We start from the raw sequence: 17,835 nt of genomic DNA, 5'->3' as shown, positions 1-17,835 counted from the left end.
ATCAATTCTTTACACTTCTGGAAAGCTCGTCTACATTCATCATCCCACTTCCATGGTACCCCTGTTTGCAGTAGGGTGTTCAGTGGGTATAATACCGTGGACAAATTTGGTAAGAACTTGTGGTAGTAGTTTACCAGCCCGAGGAACGACCTCAGTTGTGACACATTTTCCGGTGCTGGAGCCTTGACTACTGCCTCAATCTTTTCAGGGGACTTATGTAACCCCTCTTCATCAATGACGTGGCCACGATACGAGATCTGTTTCTGGAAAAACTTGCACTTGTGGCGATTAGCTCGTAGCCCATACTCCTTTAATCTGGTGAGCACCTTCTCCAAGTTGGCGAGGTGATCACTGTCATTTTTGCCCGTGACCAAGATGTCGTCCAAATAACACTGGGTCCCTGGAATCCCTTGCAGGACTTGATCCATTGCCCTTTGCCAGATAGCCGGAGCCGAGGCTACCCCGAACACCAGTCGGTTGTATTGATAGAGACCTTTATGAGTGTTAATCGTAAGGTATTGTTTCGAAGCTTCTTCTAACTCCATTTGCAAGTACGCCTGGGCTAGATCAATTTTGGTGAAGCGTTTACCTCCAGATAGCGAGGCGAAAATATCCTCAATTCGTGGAAGCGGATATTGTACCGTGTGAAGGAATGGGTTCACTGTCACCTTAAAATCCCCACAGATGCGGACCTTCTTTGGTTCCCCAGGCGTATTACTCAACGACCTCTTCATTACAGGAATGATGGGTGTAGCCCACTCGCTCCAGTCCACTTTGGACAGTACTCCTGAACGTTCCAACCCTTCCAGCTCTGCTTCGACAGCTGGTCTGATCGCATAAGGCACTGGTCTGGCCTTGAGAAACTTTGGGCTTGCATTTTCCTCCTTAGTGTTCCTAGTCCCTCCTGGAACACTGCTTTTGCGTCAGTTAGCATTTTTGACAGTCGTCCAGGTGTGACGTCGTCATCCTTTTTGACCTCAACCTTCAGTGCCTGTATGGAATGCCAATCTAATTGTATCTTCCGGATCCATTCACGTCCTAGCAGTGGTGGTCCTCCATCTGGCAATACATATATATCCATTTTAGGTATTTCCTGGCCTTTATATATCACTTTCACCCTTATTTTTCCTTTGGGGTAGACTTTTTGCCCCGTATACGTCTTCAAGACAATCTCTGTAGCTTTCAAGGGTATATGTGAAAATAGCCGCTTGTAGTCCCTTTGGTTTATGACTGTTAGGGCTGATCCTGTGTCCAATTCCATTTTCACTTGGACTCCGTCTATCTTGAGTGTAACCCAGATAGTCTGGTGATCCTCCATTTTGGCTACCTTATGTAGTTTCAGACAACCCAGCTCCTTGCTTCCGGAGTCTGTGTCACTTTTCTGTTCGTCTGAACCACTGTCCATCACCTGGTGTACCTTTTTGTACTTCTCCTGTGGAGATTTCTTACTGTTGGTTTTCTTCCCAGACCTGCAGACTCTTGCTATGTGTCCTGCTTTTCCACACTGTCTGCACACTTGGTCCTTGAACCAACAATCCTTCTGGTCATGTGTTGTTCTGCCGCAGCGATAGCACTTCCCTGTTCCATAGGACATTTCCTTGGTGCCATATTCTTGCGGTCTCCGTTGTATCTCTGCAGCTCCCCTTGCGGCTGCTTCGTGTGATACTGCCATACTGAAAGCCTTGTCCAGCGTAAGATCCTTTTCTGATAGAAGCAGTTTCTGGGTTCCTTCACTTTGTAGCCCACACACAAACTTGTCCCTTAACGTATCTGCTAGTCCCGCTCCAAACTGGCAGTGTTTCGATAGCTTGCGCAGTTCCGTTAGGTACTCAGCATTGCTTTTGTCTTTGTGTTGGTTCCTTTTATGGAACTTAAATTGTTCTGCTATCAGCAGCGGTGTGGGGTTTAAGTGGTCCTGTAGGATTTCTACTATGCTTTCGAAATTCTTGTTCACCGGCTTCTCTGGGGTTATTAGATTTCGCAGTAACCCATAAGTTTTTGCACTCATGGAATTTAACAAAACCAGTGCTTTACTAGCATCTGGCACTTCATTCGCCCTGCTGTACACCTCAATACGTTCCACATATGTCGCCCAATCTTCGACTTCATTGTCGAACGTAGAGATACTGCCACTCTTCGGCATCCCTGGGTGTGATTTAACTGTCAAAAATGGCATCTCCCGCGCTTCCCCTTCTTCTCCGCTGGCACAAAATGGCGTCTCCCGCGCTTTCCTTCCTTCCCGCGCTCGCCCTTCTTCTCCGCTGCGGCTTCTAACAATGGCGTCTCCCGCGCTCTCCCTTCTTCTCCCCGCGGACACTGTTCAGCCCTTGAGCCCTGGCTGTGCTCTGCGCGTTCTTTTTTTTTTTCTCGACGCCGCTCGGTCCTGAACCCGGCTGTTGCTTTACCCTCTCTCCGGTTTTTTTTTTTTTTTTTCTCGACGCCGCTCGGTTTTCAACCCCCGGTTGCGCCCTGTGCGCTTTACCCTCTGTCTTACCCCGTCGACGCTGCTCGGCTTTCTCTCCGCTGTCGGTCGGCTCCAGCCGCCGCTGTCCGGGAAGGGTCTGCGCTGGACCTGTCGTCAGTCTCTTGCTGATCGTCGTGGCTGGGGAACCAAGCCCGGCTCTCCACAGCCTCCCCTGCGATGTTCACTCTCTGCCGGACGACTGGGCGGTTGCTCGTGGTCAACGCCCGTGTTCCTAGCCTCGACTTTTTTTGTTTTTTTGTTACACCGCCCTCCCGGAGCGAATCCTCGAAGGGAAATGCAGAGTTGCAGGTAGATTCGAATCGACACTCGTCACCACTGTTAGATCCGTGATTCTGAGAGTATGCTGTTTTTCAATAACCACACGGCTGCTGTAACTTAGCGATAAACAGGTATTTACTGGAGGAGGGTAGTCTCAAGACTGGGGGTACAGAGGCATGCGCAAGGCTTATATACAGGTGTGGTCACTGCCGGTACTACAGTATACAGGAGCTGTAAAAGTAGTTCTGTCTTAAAGGCACATACACTACACTGGGCCCAGGCATTTCCGGATTCGGCATGTGTTTCTGATGTCCGGAGTCTGGAAATATTGCAACCTGAGCTCGGGCGTTTCCGGACTTCGGACATCAGAAACACGTTCCGAAGTTCGGAAAACCCCAAAAACCGGCTCGGCCTCGGTCCCGAGGTTGCCGGATTCGGGACGCTCAACCTGTAATCTCTTGTGCGGAACTTTATCAAATGCCTTCTGGAAGTCCATATAGATATCATCCATAGACAGTCCCTTGTCTGTCTTACTAGTGACCTCAAAAAATTCATCTGGGTTGGTGACATGGCCTACTCTTTTCAAATCCATGCTGACTCCCTCTGATAAGCTCATACTTGTCCAAGTGCTCAGTCACTCTTTCCCTGGTGATGGATTCCAGTATCTTCCCCACAACTGACATTAAACTGACAGACTTTTGTCGTGCCCTGGTTTCTCTCTCCCTTCTTGGATAATGGAGTGACATTTGCAATTGACCAATCCAACGGCACAATTCCCGAATCAAGGTGGCTACTACATCATAACCTTTAAGCTGAATTCGTCCTTAATTCAGTGTGTCGGCACTGCAGAATGTGGGAGTTTGTGGGCAACGAGACTGTCCAGGATGACCACACCTAGAGGAAATGTCTCTACCTTGAGTCACTCCGGTTCAGAGTCGTTGAGTTGGCGTGCGAGTTACAGACACTCCAACATATAAGGGAGGGGAAGGAATGACGTAAGAAAACTACTCGGCACTTGGTCTAAGCGTTAAACAAAGCTTTAATCGACTATTTTACAACATGGAGATCTAGTTGTGTCCTTCACTAGTTCCTGTAAAAGAATGTTCTGAGCAAGCTGGGCCCATGCCCGAGTATTTATACTCTCCCTGGACAGCGCCACCAGTAGGCCGCCCAGTATTATTTCATAAGTCATTTCCACATGAATGACAAGATTCATGTCAAGGAATATCTGGATAGCTTACTCCAGAACACAGTCGCACCGAGTAGAGAGATGCAGGTACTGGAAGAGGAGTGCGCGACTGACAGTCAGCAGGGTAAAGGGGAATCTAGCGGAGGCAGGGGAAAAAAGGAACCGCAGAACCTGGTCCTGTCCAGCAGGTACAATGTACTTTCTGCCTGTGAGGATGAGGAGAAAGGCTGTGGAAAGGACAGCCACATTGCTGACAAAGGCACCGTGGAGCAGGAGGCAGTTCGTGGGTGGGGTGAAGCAGAACAGAAAGGTTGTAGTTATAGTGGACTCGATAATTAGGGGGATAGATAGCATCCTCTGCAGTCACGAAGAATCCTGAAGGGTCTGTTGCCTACCTGGTGCCAGGGTAAGGGATAACCTCAAAGCGGCTGGAAAGGGAGGGGGAGAAACCAGTTGTTGCTGTCCATGTCTGGACGAACGACAGAAGAGGGAACAGGGAGGAGGTCCTGCTAAGGGAGTATCGGGAGCTAGGAGCTAAATTAAAAAATTAAGGACCTGGAGAGTGGTAATCTCAGGATTATTACCCAAGCCACGTGTTAATTGGCACAGGGATAAACAGATCAGGAAAGTGAATGCGTGGCTGAAAGACTGGTGTGGGAAAGAGGGATTCCATTTCATTGAACACTGGCACCAGTACTGAAACAGGAAGGAGCTATCCCGCTGGGACAAGCTGCACCTGAACCAGGCTGGGACCAAGGTCCCAGCTGAAAGGATAAATACGGCAGTATAAAGGACTTTAAACCAATAAAATCCTGTACGAGGACACCCAAGTCTCTCTGAAGGTCAATGCTTAGGCAGAAATAATAATGCAAGTGAAATTAGTCTAAATATAGGAAGCGGGATGAGATCATAAATAGTGTTAGAATTAAATAGAATTAGTCAACAATCAAGGGGAGGAACTTGCTAGCTGAGGGAACACCTAGCGAACAGTGACCATAACATGATTGAATTTGATATTGGGTTTGGGAGCGAGAAGGGTGAGTCGCAAACAATGTTCCCTTTAAGCCGCGCAGCTCTCTGGACCTCCCGCGCAGCCGGCTTGCCAGCTTTTCAGTGCGAAAAACTGTGCTGGTGCGGTATTTCGAATGGGTCGCGGCGCCCCTTAAAGGGGCCGTACACCCGGGGGAAAAAAATGAACGGGAATATTGGTCACAAACCAAGGTTATAAACTGTGGTAAGGCAGACTTTGAAGAGATGAGGCAGAAATTGACCACAGTAAACTGAGCCGGAACCGTTGACGGGTAAAATTACAGATGGAACAATGGGACGTGTTCAAAGACGTATTTGGTACAATAAAAGACCTGTACATAGCATTAAAGACCAAGGGGGAAAAATTTGGTTGCTTAGTACCTCCGGGGGGGAACGCTAGGAAGTTAGCGCCCGAGCGCGGCGATTTTAGCGCCACTCGCGAAATTGACCAGACATTTTGCAGCGGCGCTAAACACTACCGCCACGATCTCCTGCGCCCGCAGATCGTGACGTCAGTCAAGCGTGCCACGCCCCAGTAGCGCCTCAGACTGGATGTTGAGTTGCGCCCCCTGCCTTAGTGCCTGCCGCTAACAACGATGGGTAGAGGGGAACGTTTTCAAGTCGGGAAGAGGCTGGGGGAGCGCTATTTAAAGGCGGCCGCTTCCTGCCTTTTCTTGTCGGCAAAATTTTTGGTTTTAACCCTGTCCTAAGGAGTTTTGGCCCTCAGCATCACTTTTGAGGTTCCTAAGTGCCGAGCTCTTTCCCTGGGCCTATCCATTAGTGCTTCCAATGCAATTGCTTTCGAGGTACATAAGAACATAAGAAATAGGAGCAGGAGTAGGCCAATCGGCCCCTCGAGCCTGCTCCGCCATTCAATAAGATCATGGCTGATCTGATCCTAACCGCCAATCCACTATCACAGAACCATCTCCTGAATCTAACAGAATTAGACACACGAAATAGGAGCAGGATCAGGCTTCCTGGGCCCGCTCCGCTACCCACAGGGCCATGACCGATCCGAACCTAGACTCATGTCCAAATTCCTGCCCGCTCCCCATAACCCTTAATTCCCTTTACTTCTAGGAAACTGTCTATTTCTGTTTTAAATTTCTGTAATGATGTAGCTTCTACAGCTTTTTGTGGCAGCATATTCCATGGACCTACCACCCTCTGAGTGAAGTAGTTCCTCCTCATCTCAGTTTTGAAAGAGCAGCCCCTTATTCTAAGACTATGCCCCCTAGTTCTAGTTTCACCCATCATCGGGAACATCCTCCCCGCATCCACCCGATCCAGATCTCTCCAGGCCAAGATTCAAGGCTGCAATGAGCAGGGAGTGGCTGGCCAGCAAGATGGCCCCTCCCCTTTAAGAGCTGGCCGGCGCCAGTCTGTCTGGCTTCCATGGTTACGGACATCGCCTGAGCTTTGGTAGCGTCCTGAGGTAGCGCCTCGCTCCCTGACGCTTGTGCCTTAAGAGAGGTGTGTAGCGCCTGATTTAGCGCTCAAATCACCTCCAGGGGCGATAGAGGTGAATTTTGCAGTTGGAGGCGATAATTAGCGTCGGGCGCTAAACTTTGCGCTCGGCCGATATTAGTGCCCCAAAATGGGCGATACCGAATTTCTCTCTTTCCCCCCCCCCCCCCCCCCGCAAGAGCTCTACTTGGGTAACTAAACAACCTTGGTCAACAAAAGAGGTGAGAGATGAAAGATCCCGAGGACTGGGAGAGATGCAAAGAACAACTAAGGGATACAAGGAAAGTAGTGAGAGCTGCAAAAAGGGAATACGAGAAAAAAGCCTGCAAGGGATATCAAGGATAATACTAAAGGTTTTTACAAGTGTATTAAGAGGAAGAGGATGGCTCAGGGTAATGTGGGCCCCTTAAAGACAGGCGCAGGTGATACTGTAACTGGAAATAAGGAGATGGCAAACTTGCTAAATACTTTGTATCGGTCTTCGCAGGGGAGGATGAGGGTAAAGTATCAGGAATACAAGGAAAAATAAAAAATAAATCAAGGGGAGGAACTTACGAGATTCAATATAAGTTTTTTTTTAATGATAATGGAGAAAATAATGGGATTGAAGATTAACAAATCTCCAAGGCCTGATGGTTTCCAGCCCAGGGTATTAAAAGAAGTACAAAAAGAAAATACTGCAGATGCTGGAAATCTGAAATAAAAACAGAAAATGCTGGAGATACTCAGCAGGCTAGGCAGCAGGTGTGAAGAGAGAAACAGAGTTAACGTTTCAGGTCAATGACCTTTCGCCAGTTCTGACGAAAGGTCGATGTCCTGAAACGTTAACTTTGTTTCTCTCTTCACAGATGCTGCCTAGCCTGCTGAGTATCTCTAGCATTTTCTGTTTTTTATATTTAAAAAAAGTAGGTGCCTTTCCGCCATCTACAAGGCACAAGTCAGGAGTGTGATGGAATACTCTCCACTTGCCTGGATGAGTGCAGCTCCAACAACACTCAAGAAGCTCGACACCATCCAGGACAAAGCAGCCCGCTTGATTGGCACCCCATCCACCACCTTAAACATTCACTCCCTCCACCATCGCCGTACCGTGGCTGCAGTGTGTACCATCTACAAGATGCACTGCAGCAACTTGCCAAGGCTTCTTCGGCAGCACTTCCCAAACCCGCGACCTCTTCCACCTAGAAGGACAAGGGCAGCAGGCGCATGGGAACACCACCACCTCCAAGTTCCCCTCCGAGTCACACACCATCCTGACTTGGAAGTTTATCGCCAATCCTTCATCGTCGCTGGGTCAAAATCCTTGCACTCCCTCCCTAACAGCACTGTGGGAGCACCTTCACCACACGGACTGCAGCGGTTCAAGAAGGCAGCTCACCACCACCTTCTCAAGGGCAATTAGGGATGGGCAATAAATGACACCCACACCCAATAAATGATTTTAAAAAATGTGTAGAAATTTAGCCATGATCTTCCAAAATTCTCTCAATTCAGGAATTAGGTTTGAAAATTGCCAATGTCACTCCACTGTTTAAGAAGGATGGGAGAGAGAAACAAGGACATTATAGATCTATTAGTCTAACGTCTGATGTGGGGAAGTTACTAGAATCTGTTACTGGGGACAGAATGACTGATCAGTTTATATTTGTCCAAATGCTCAGAGAGCCAGCGTGGATTTGTAAAGTGTAAGTCATGTCTAACTAACCTCAGTTTTTTTGAGGAGGTCACTAACCTGGTAGATAAGAGAGTCATAGTCATAACAGCACAGAAGAAGACAATTCGGCCCATCCAGTCCGTGCTGGCTCTCTGTAGAGCAATCCAGTCAGTCCCATTCCCCTGCTCTATCCCCGCAGCCCTGCAAGTTTATTTCCCTCAATGCCTATCCAGTCTCCCCTTGAAGACATGGAAGTGCTGGAAGCGGACACACTCAGTCAGCAGCGAGTTCCAGGTCCTCGCCATAGAGTGTCGATGGATCTTATTTATATGGACTTCCAGAAGGCATTCGATAAGGTTCCACACAAGAGACTGTTAGGAAAAATGAAAGCGCACGGAGTTGGAGGCAACCTATTGGCTTGGATAGGGAATTGGTTAGGAGGTAGGGGACAGAGAGTAGGGATAATGGGTATGTACTCAAATTAGCAGGTTGTGACTCGTGGTATTGCCCAGGGATCTGTACTGGGGGCCCAGCTTTTTGTTATATTTATCAATGACTGGGATGAGGAATAGAGTCGCATGTCGTCTAAGTTTTCTGATGACACGATGTTTGGTGGCAAAGTAAATAATGTAGATGGGAACAGAAAGTTGCAAAGAGACATTGATGGTGTTTAAGTGAATGGGCAAAACTGTCAGATGGAGTTCAATGCGAGAAATTGAACCTAAGAAAGATGGATCAGTGTATTTTCTAAGTAATGAAATGCTAGGGACTGTGGAGGAGCAGAGAGATTTAGGGTTCCAAGTCCAGAAATCACTTAAAAACTACCATATGGGTACAACAAGTAATTTAAAAGGCTAATGGAATACACAGGAGCGTAATCAGCCAAAAGTTGACACCGAACCAATATAAGGAGCTATTAGGACAAGTGATCAAAAGCTTGGCCAAAGTTTTAAGGAGGGTCTGAAAGGAGGGTGGAGAGGCGAAAAGGTTTAGGGAGGGAATTCTAGAGCCGAGAGCCTAAACGGCTGAAGGCACGGCGCCAATGGTAGGGTGAAGGGAGTCCGCGATGGACAAGAGGCCCGAGTTGGAGGAGCGCAGAGTTCTCGTAGGGCTAGAGGAGGTTAAAGAGGTGGGGAGGGGCGAGGCCATGGAGGGGTTTGAGAATGAGGATGAAAATTTTTTAATGGAGGCATTCCGGGACGTGTCGTCAATGTAGGTCAGTGAGCGCATGGGCGATGGTTTGAATGATCTAGTGTGTGTTGCTGTGCAGTGGTATAGCCTGATGTACCTGTGGCTTCAGTTTATTATCGTGAATTGAGAAGCGTACATGAAGGGCCAAGGCCCAATGGAGCTGGACACCGCTGAGAGTAGGCGAGAAGAGAAGGCAAATTGAGAACTAGCGGTTAGGTAATGCCAAGCTTAGATTTGAATAGCCTGTAGATTGTGGAGGGAATGGGAGACTGAGGGAGTTGAGGAGTTCCTCAGATCCTGGAAAAGAACCAACTGGAGTAGGGGGAAGAGCGAGGCGAGTCTTGATTTCCAGAGTAAAGGTGCAGGGAGGAGGAAGAGACTGTTGTCGAGATTACAGATTGTGTGTTTTTGCTAATTAGGCAAATTGAGTTTTATTTTCACTCACTCTGTATTTTGCTCAACTTTAAAGCTCGGATGCAGAACAATATCTGGTGAAGACCGAAACAAGAAGGGAATGGCGAGGGGGTTACAGTGATTCTTGTCCGATCTACATCCTCCTCTTGTCCTTCCCCCGTTATTAGAATGGAAGGGCCTACGCACTGAACTGTAAGGTACCAATTTTATTTAATCTGACCTGTGCATAATGATATTGATGGTCGTTGCTGCTGCCCAAAAGAATACAGCATCTATTTGGCTGTTTATGTAACTTGGTGCCGACTGTCAGACAGTCACAGCTGCTCCGTGTGGAAGAAGATATTAGCAGAGTTGGTGCAGGACGACGACTTCTTCTTAGGCAGTCCCTTGGAACCGAGGATGACTTGCTTCCACATTAAAAATGAGTTCTCAGGTGACTGATGAGTTCAATGCGGGACCTACAGTCTCTGTCGCAGACTGTGGTTGAAGGGGCGGGTGGGTGGGGTGCTTGGGTTGACGTGCGCTCCTTCCGCTGTTTGCGCTTGGCTTCCGCTTGCTCCCGGCGAAGAGACTCGAGGTGTTCGGCGCCTTCCCGGATGCTTCTCCTCCACTTTGAGCGGTCTTGGGCCAGGGATTCCCAGGTGTCGGTGGGGATGTTACACTTTTTCAAGGAGGCTTCGAGGGTGTCCTTGAAGCGTTTCCTCTGCCCACCTGGGGCGCTCTCGCCGCGTCGGAGCTCCGAGTAGAGCGCTTGTTTGTGCAGGACAGACACTGACTGTCTGTCTGAGTGATGCGATGATTGTACTTAATAAAATTAGTAGAAATTAGTTTAAGCCCATTTTGGGGTGTGAAATGAGCACCATGCTTGGAGAGCACTCCCTATCACATGGGCCCAACTAAAGCCCCAAATTGGTTACCCTGAATTTAAATGATACAGGCGGACTCCCAGCACTACTCACAGGGTTCATTGGAAAACGCTTAATGGGGGGTGGTGTCATTCAAAGACAGCCTGTACCTCTTCAACGGAAGGTGCACCTTGGCTGCAGGCAACTGTAACTGGTGATTGCGGACAATGACCGGCACAGAAGGAACTGCGAGCCTCCCCTCCCGCCCCCCCCCCCAGTTTCTCTGACGCTGCGTTGGAGGTGTTGGTGGAGGGGGTCGGCTGGAGGATGGACATCTTCTATCCACCAGGCGGCAGGAAGATATCAAGGTGGGCTGCCTGGCACTGGTGGGCAGAGGTGGCAGCTTTCAGAGAGCAGAAGTGGAGGAGGAGGGCAGCACTGCAGAAGAGGAAGCACCGCTCGACCTTACACTTGCAGACACTAGCTCGGTGACTGGTGCCCCCCCGTAGTTCAGAGGGTGGGCTGGAGGGGGTCTGCACGTGGAGATTCACCCAGCGCTCGTGCACAGGAGCAAGGGCAGGGGGGATCGGTTGGCCCAGGAAGCAGCTCACATCCTAGCCCTGTTACACAGGGTACGGATGAAGAGATCGAGGGCCCACCATACATAAGGAGACTGATGGCAATTCACACAGACCTTCTAAATACACTGGGCTGCCTGCCAGCCAGCGAGCTTGCGGACAATGCTGGAGAACATGGAGGAGTCCAGCTCCAACTTGTGTGCTGTCCTCGCGCACAGCATTGAGAACATACAGTCGACCATGAATGGTCAGCTCTATGAGCACAGCAGGAGCCTCTGGTGGCAGCTTAGGCTGCTTTGAAGGAAGCTCGGACAGTTGCCACCTTGGCTTTGGGTCCAGCATCTCTTTGGACTTGCAAAGCCTGCAGGAGAGCATGGATAGGGGCTTTGAGCGCCTCCCAGCAGCTGGGAGTGCTGGGGCTCAGTCCCCCGAGAGTGGTCTTGGCTCTAGGGGGTGGGAGGCACCTGCTTATCCTCTCTCAGGATGACGACAAGCCTGCTTCTCTACCAGCCTCCCAACCAGTGCCCATGTTGGTGCCAGACAGCCCCATCAAAGCCGAGTCCCAGAAGTCTGCAGCCAGGTCCTCAACGGACCAGAGTTCCTCGAGGTCGCCCACCGTGGCCTCCTCAAGTGCTCTCAACGGAGGTTCAGCAACCTTTCACCTCCCAAGCTGTAGCCACTGGGGAATCACCACGTAGGAGCACTAGAATAGGTAAACGAGTACAGGAGACATGCACTAGGGGTTTGCACAAGGGTGATTTGTAGATGGGCATCAGTCATCTCACCATTTGTCTGGAGTAGAAGTAAAATGATTTGGTTTGGCCTTCATAATCTTAGCAATGTAACAGGAACACCCATGAAGTACGGTTTGAGAGCATTGACTGGTATCAGGACTGTGCCGGATGGATGCTCTGGGGAGGGGAGGGCTGGTTCAGGAGAATATCGCCTGAATAATTTACTGCCACACTGCCCTGGCAGCTCTGCTGGGCCGTGCATCTTCCTCTGCATCCTCCAGTTCCTCATCCCCTTCTTCATCTTCCTCCTCGGGATGCACCAAGGCAACTGCCCTTTGTAGCCAGTGTCGGCCTTAGTTCAGTGGGTATCACACTCGCCTCTGAGTCAGAAGGTTGTGGGTTCAAGTCCCACTCCAGAGACTCGAGCACAAACTCTAGGCTGACACTCCCAGTGCGGTGCTGAGGGAGTGCTGCCCTGTCGGAGGTGCCGTCTTTTGGATGAGACATTAAATCGAGACCCCGTCTGCTCTCTCAGGTGGCCATAAAAGATCCCACGGCACTATTTTGAAGAAGAGCTGGGGAATTATCCCCAGTGTTCTGGGGCCAATATTTATCCCTCAATCAACATCACTAAAAAACAGATTATCTGGCCATTATCACATTGCTGTTTGTGGGAGCTTGCTGTGCCACATTTCCTACATTACAGTAGTGGCTATACTTTAAATGTACTTCATTGGCTGTAAAGCACTTTGGGACATCCTGAGGTGGTGAAAGGTGCTATAGAAATGCAAGTCTTTCTTTTCATTCTTTGGTTGTACAGCAAAACTGTAGGGCATGCAGCAAACAATGATGAACCTTGAGACTTCCTCCGGGCTGTACTGTAGGACTCATCCTGAGCTGTCCAGACAGCGGAACAATTGTTGTCGGACGCCATTGGTTTGCTTAATCAGAACCCTTGTTGCGTGGCTCTCATTATATTAGCTTCGTGTCATAGAAACATGGAAAAATAGGAGCAGGAGTAGGCCATTCGGCCCTTCGAGCCTGCTCCGCCATTCAATATGATCATGGCTGATCCTCTATCTCAATACCATATTCCCGCTCTCTCCCCATACCCCTTGACGCCTTTTGTGTCTAGAAATCTATCTATCTCCTTCTTAAATATATTCAGTGACTTGGCCTCCACAGCCTTCTGTGGTAGAGAATTCCACAGGTTCACCACCCTCTGAGTGAAGAAATTTCTCCTCATCTCAGTCCTAAATGTCCTACCCCGTATCCTGAGACTGTGACCCCTCGTTCTAGACCCCCCAGCCAGGGGAAACATCCTCCCTGCATCCAGCCTGTCTAGCCCTGTCAGAATTTATGTGTTTCAATGAGATCCCCTCTCATTCTTCTAAACTCTAGTGAATACAGGCCTAGTCGACCCAATCTCTCCTCACACGACAGTCCTGCCGTCCCAGGAATCAGTCTGGTGAACCTTCGCTGCACTCCCTGTCTGTGTCTGTGCCCGGGTTCCCCGAGAGGAGTCATCAGCCAGTTGGTGAGTTGATACCCCTCGTCTCCCAGCAGCCACCCGATGGTCTGGGGGTATTGAGGACGCACGCAGTATGAAAGCTGCCAGGAGAGACCGGGCACAGACCTGCACCACTCCCTACCCGTGGTCTGAAACAAGCTGAACGTTGAGTGAAAGGCAGCTCTTCCTGTTTGAAAACAGCGCTGGGGCATGGTGGGGATGGCATGGTGATGTCCTGCAACTGCAGGACTGCAGCGAGGCGAGCAAATCCTAGTGCTCTTTCATTCTCTCTGCTCATCGGCCTCCATGAGGAAGGTAATGAGCTGTTCACGCCTCGCAAGCAGTGCATCGGGGACCTGCCGGGCCACCCTGTGCACAGCAAGCTGGCGAACGCGGCAGGTGGCACCAGAAGCAGTTTGGAAAAGAGCCAGAGGCATAAAAGTTTCAAGCTGCGGTGACCTTCACCATCGCTTGCAGTGCAGTGCAGGCCCTGGTGTTGGGCGCAAGTTCTCGTTCCAACAGGCGGCGCAGGTACGTGACTGTCTCCCTGTTGAAACGCAGCCTCTCGCACCGCTGCTCGGTGAAGTTTCAGGTGCGTTGTTTGTGGTGTATGTAACCTGTTCCACCTTAAGAGAACTTAAGCCTGGTCCACCTTAAGAAAGGTACTACTTTCTTTAGCTGCTGTATACGTAATACCGGTGGTGACCACACCGGTATATAAGCACAGTGTAATAATATTGTATTCAGTATAGTCCGACCTCCAACCAGTAAAGACCTGTTGAATTTACTCTTGTGGTCTGTGTAGTAATTCTCACTATAACACACAGACTTAACAGTGGCGACGAGTCCGATTCTTACCCTGCTGCAGTAATTTCCACGGCGACTTCGTCCACAGACAGGACGTCGAAGAGAGGTTTCCACCCTCATCACCTACGGGAAGACACGTCGAGCGGCAGGCATCGAGCAACCGGAGTGCAGAAGACATCCTGACCTCGAAGCCTCCATCAGCGACTGTCAGCTTCTTCTACTACCTCGTGGTGGGTAAGCCGGGCAGCGACGCGACAGAAAGTCAACCGCGTTGGCTGTACAGACGGGGCTGGGAAGACGGAGGAATAAGGGCGGTGAGGTCGATCGCGACCAGAGATAAGGGCCGGGCCGCTTTCGAGCGAGAGGCGCAGCGCGGGACATCGATCGCGACCGGAGATAAGGGCCGCATTCGGGCTAAAGGCGCAGCGTCTGGGGAAACTGAAGGCGCGAGAGCCGCGGTGAAGCGGAGACAGCGTTGGGGGACGGGTGAAGACCGCCAAGCGCGGGAAAACCGCCATTTTGTGGGCGGAGGACGACGGCAAGAGCGGGAAGCCGCCATCTTGGATAACATTAAAAATACGATAAATTGCTACGATGCCTAAACATGGGAACATTAATGCCTTCGACAGTGATATAGAAGACTGGGCTATGTATGTAGAACGCATACAAAACTATTGTAAGGCAAATAAAATTCCTGAGACAGATAAAGCACTAACATTACTAAACTTAATGGGTGCGAAGACATACAGGCAATTGAAACACCTGTTATCACCAGATGAACCGGCGGATAAGACGTTCGATCAGATTGTTACTGTCCTAAAAAATCATCTTAGCCCCACGCCACTGATGCTAGCGGAACGATTAAAATTTTACGATAGAAGACAGCTGCAAAATGAAAGCAATGCTGAATATTTGATGGAATTACGTAAGCTAGCAAAATATTGTCAGTTTGGAACGGGACTGACAGAGGCACTTCGAGATAGATTTGTGTGTGGTTTATTTAAACAGGATACACAAAGGCGACTGCTCGAGGAGAATGAGCTGTCTCTCGAGAAGGCGGTCACTATGGCAGCAGCACACGAGGCCGCAGCGAGAGGCATGGCAGTAATGCAGCTACGGCCACCGGAACTAGGTACAAACAAATTGGGTTTGAGTTCTGTCAAATGTTATCGTTGTGGAAAGACAACGCACGATCAGAACCAGTGTTGGTTTAAAAACCAAGAATGCAGAACGTGTGGCAGGTTTGGCCACATAGCTAAAGTATGCCGGTCAGGAAAGAAGACCAGCAATAAAAAGTCACCGCAAGGAAAATATGCAAAGGTACACAAGGTGACAAAGAACAGTTTGACTGAACAGAAGTCAGATTCAGACGCTAGCAGTAATGAACTGGATAGCTTAAGAATACACAACGTTGGTAAGGATACAGACCTCCAGACAATTTGGGTCACTCTTCAGATAGCAGGAGTCCAAGTAAAAATGGAATTGGACACTGGATCGGCATTGACGGTCATGAATAAGAAAGATTACAGAAGGTTATTCCAACATATTCCCTTACAGGATACGGAGATTATATTGAAAACGTACACGGGGCAAAGAGTGTACCCCATCGGAAAAATAGAGGTAGAGTGGTCCACAAGGGCGAAGGAAGCCAAGTAATGGACTTATGTGCTACCTGAAGGAGGTCCACCACTACTAGGACGGGAGTGGATTAGGAAAATGAATATGGACTGGCACTCCTTGAAAGCACTAACGGTAGATTCCGGGGAAACAGCTGTCAAACCTAAACGATTGTCCAGAATATTGGATGAGGCTAAAGAGGTGTTCCAGCCGGGACTGGGAACACTGAGAGGAATTACGGCAAACATCAAGATTGATGAACATGCACAACCAAAATGTTTTAAAGCCAGACCGGTACCCTATGCAATACGACCTGCGGTTGAAGCGGAGCTGGAAGCACTAGAACGTTCAGGGGTACTGTCTAAAGTAGATTGGAGTGAGTGGGCTACGCCCATTGTTCCCGTTATGAAACGTCCTGCGAACAATAAGCCAGGAGATCCAGGGAAGGTTCGCATCTGTGGAGATTTCAAGATCACCGTTAATCCGGTGCTTCACACGGTGCAGTATCCGCTTCCACGGATTGAGGATATTTTCGCTTCACTGTCTGGCGGGAAACACTTCACCAAGATAGACCTGGCGCAGGCGTACTTGCAGATGGAGGTTGAAGAAGAGTCACGCCAATACCTCACGATCAACACGCATCGAGGGTTGTACCGGTACAATAGACTGGTTTTTGGTGTGGCATCGGCTCCAGCAATTTGGCAGAGGGCCATGGAGCAGGTATTACAGGGAATTCCAGGCACACAATGTTACCTGGACGACATTCTGATCACAGGTGATGGTGATGAACAGCATCTCGCTAACTTGGAACTGGTGCTCAACAGACTGAAAGAGTATGGACTTAGGGTAAATCGGCAGAAATGTGAGCTCTTCCAGAAGCGGATCTCGTACTGTGGTCATGTCATTGACCGGGAGGGGCTTCATAAGTCTCCTGACAAGATAGCGGCAGTTGTAAAGGCTCCCGCTCCGGAGAATGTCTCTCGGTTGAGGTCGTTTCTAGGATTAATTAACTACTACCATAAATTTCTGCCAAATCTATCCACGGTGCTGCATCCGTTGAACGCTCTTTTACAGAAAGGGGTACCATGGGACTGGGGCGAAAACTGTAAGAAGGCATTTCGCAAAAGCAAAGAATTGATCACCTCAGAGGAAGTGTTGGCTCACTTCAACCTGACACTGCCTATTTGGTTGGCTTGTGATGCTTCTCCATATGGTATTGGGGCAGTACTCTCACATAAATTGCCAAATGGCACGGAAAGGCCAGTCGAGTTTGCATCCAGATCATTGACCTCCGCTGAGCGCAACTATGCGCAGATCGATAGGGAGGCCCTTAGCCTTGTATGGGGAGTGAAGAAGTTTAATCATTACCTACAGGGCCAAAAATTCACACTTCTGACGGACCATCAACCGTTGGTGTCCATTTTTAACCCTAAGAAGGGTGTTTCGGTGATGACAGCACAGCGTCTCCAGAGATGGTCTCTTTTTTTAGGGGCACATCAATATCAGATAGAATTCAAAGGTACGAAACAGCATGGCAATGCTGATGGCCTGTCGCGCCTGCCACTACCTGAAGATGAAGACACGATGGAAGTTGACCCTGTTGAGTTATTTCATTCGACCATTATCGAGTGTTTACCTGTCACCAACGCAAGTATTGAAAGAGAAACCAGGAACGACCCGACACTGTCCAGAGTCTACGAGGTGACAGTGAAAGGATGGCCAACACGGGGTGATCCTCTGTTACCGGCATTCTTGGCAAGGCGAGACCAGCTGTCCGTCTGCCATGGTACTTTGATGTATGGGACAAGAGTAATTATTCCTCCCAAGTTAAGGGAAAGAGTTTTAAAAGAACTACATGAAGGTCATCTGGGGGAAGTTAAAATGAAAAGTCTTGCTAGGGCTTACGTATGGTGGCCGGGTATTGACCAACAGATTGAGGAGTTGACGAAAAGCTGCGCTGGGTGTCAAAGTGCAAAATGCACCTCCGATAGCACCGCTACACCCATGGGAATGGCCTTCAGACCCATGGGAATGGCCTTCAGCCCCATGGCAAT

Source organism: Somniosus microcephalus, chromosome 28 (genome assembly GCF_052327205.1).
Source record: "Somniosus microcephalus isolate GS21.2 chromosome 28, FLI_Smic_1.0, whole genome shotgun sequence".
In the NCBI taxonomy this organism is placed as follows: domain Eukaryota; kingdom Metazoa; phylum Chordata; class Chondrichthyes; order Squaliformes; family Somniosidae; genus Somniosus; species Somniosus microcephalus.
Note: the sequence above shows the minus strand (reverse complement) of the source record.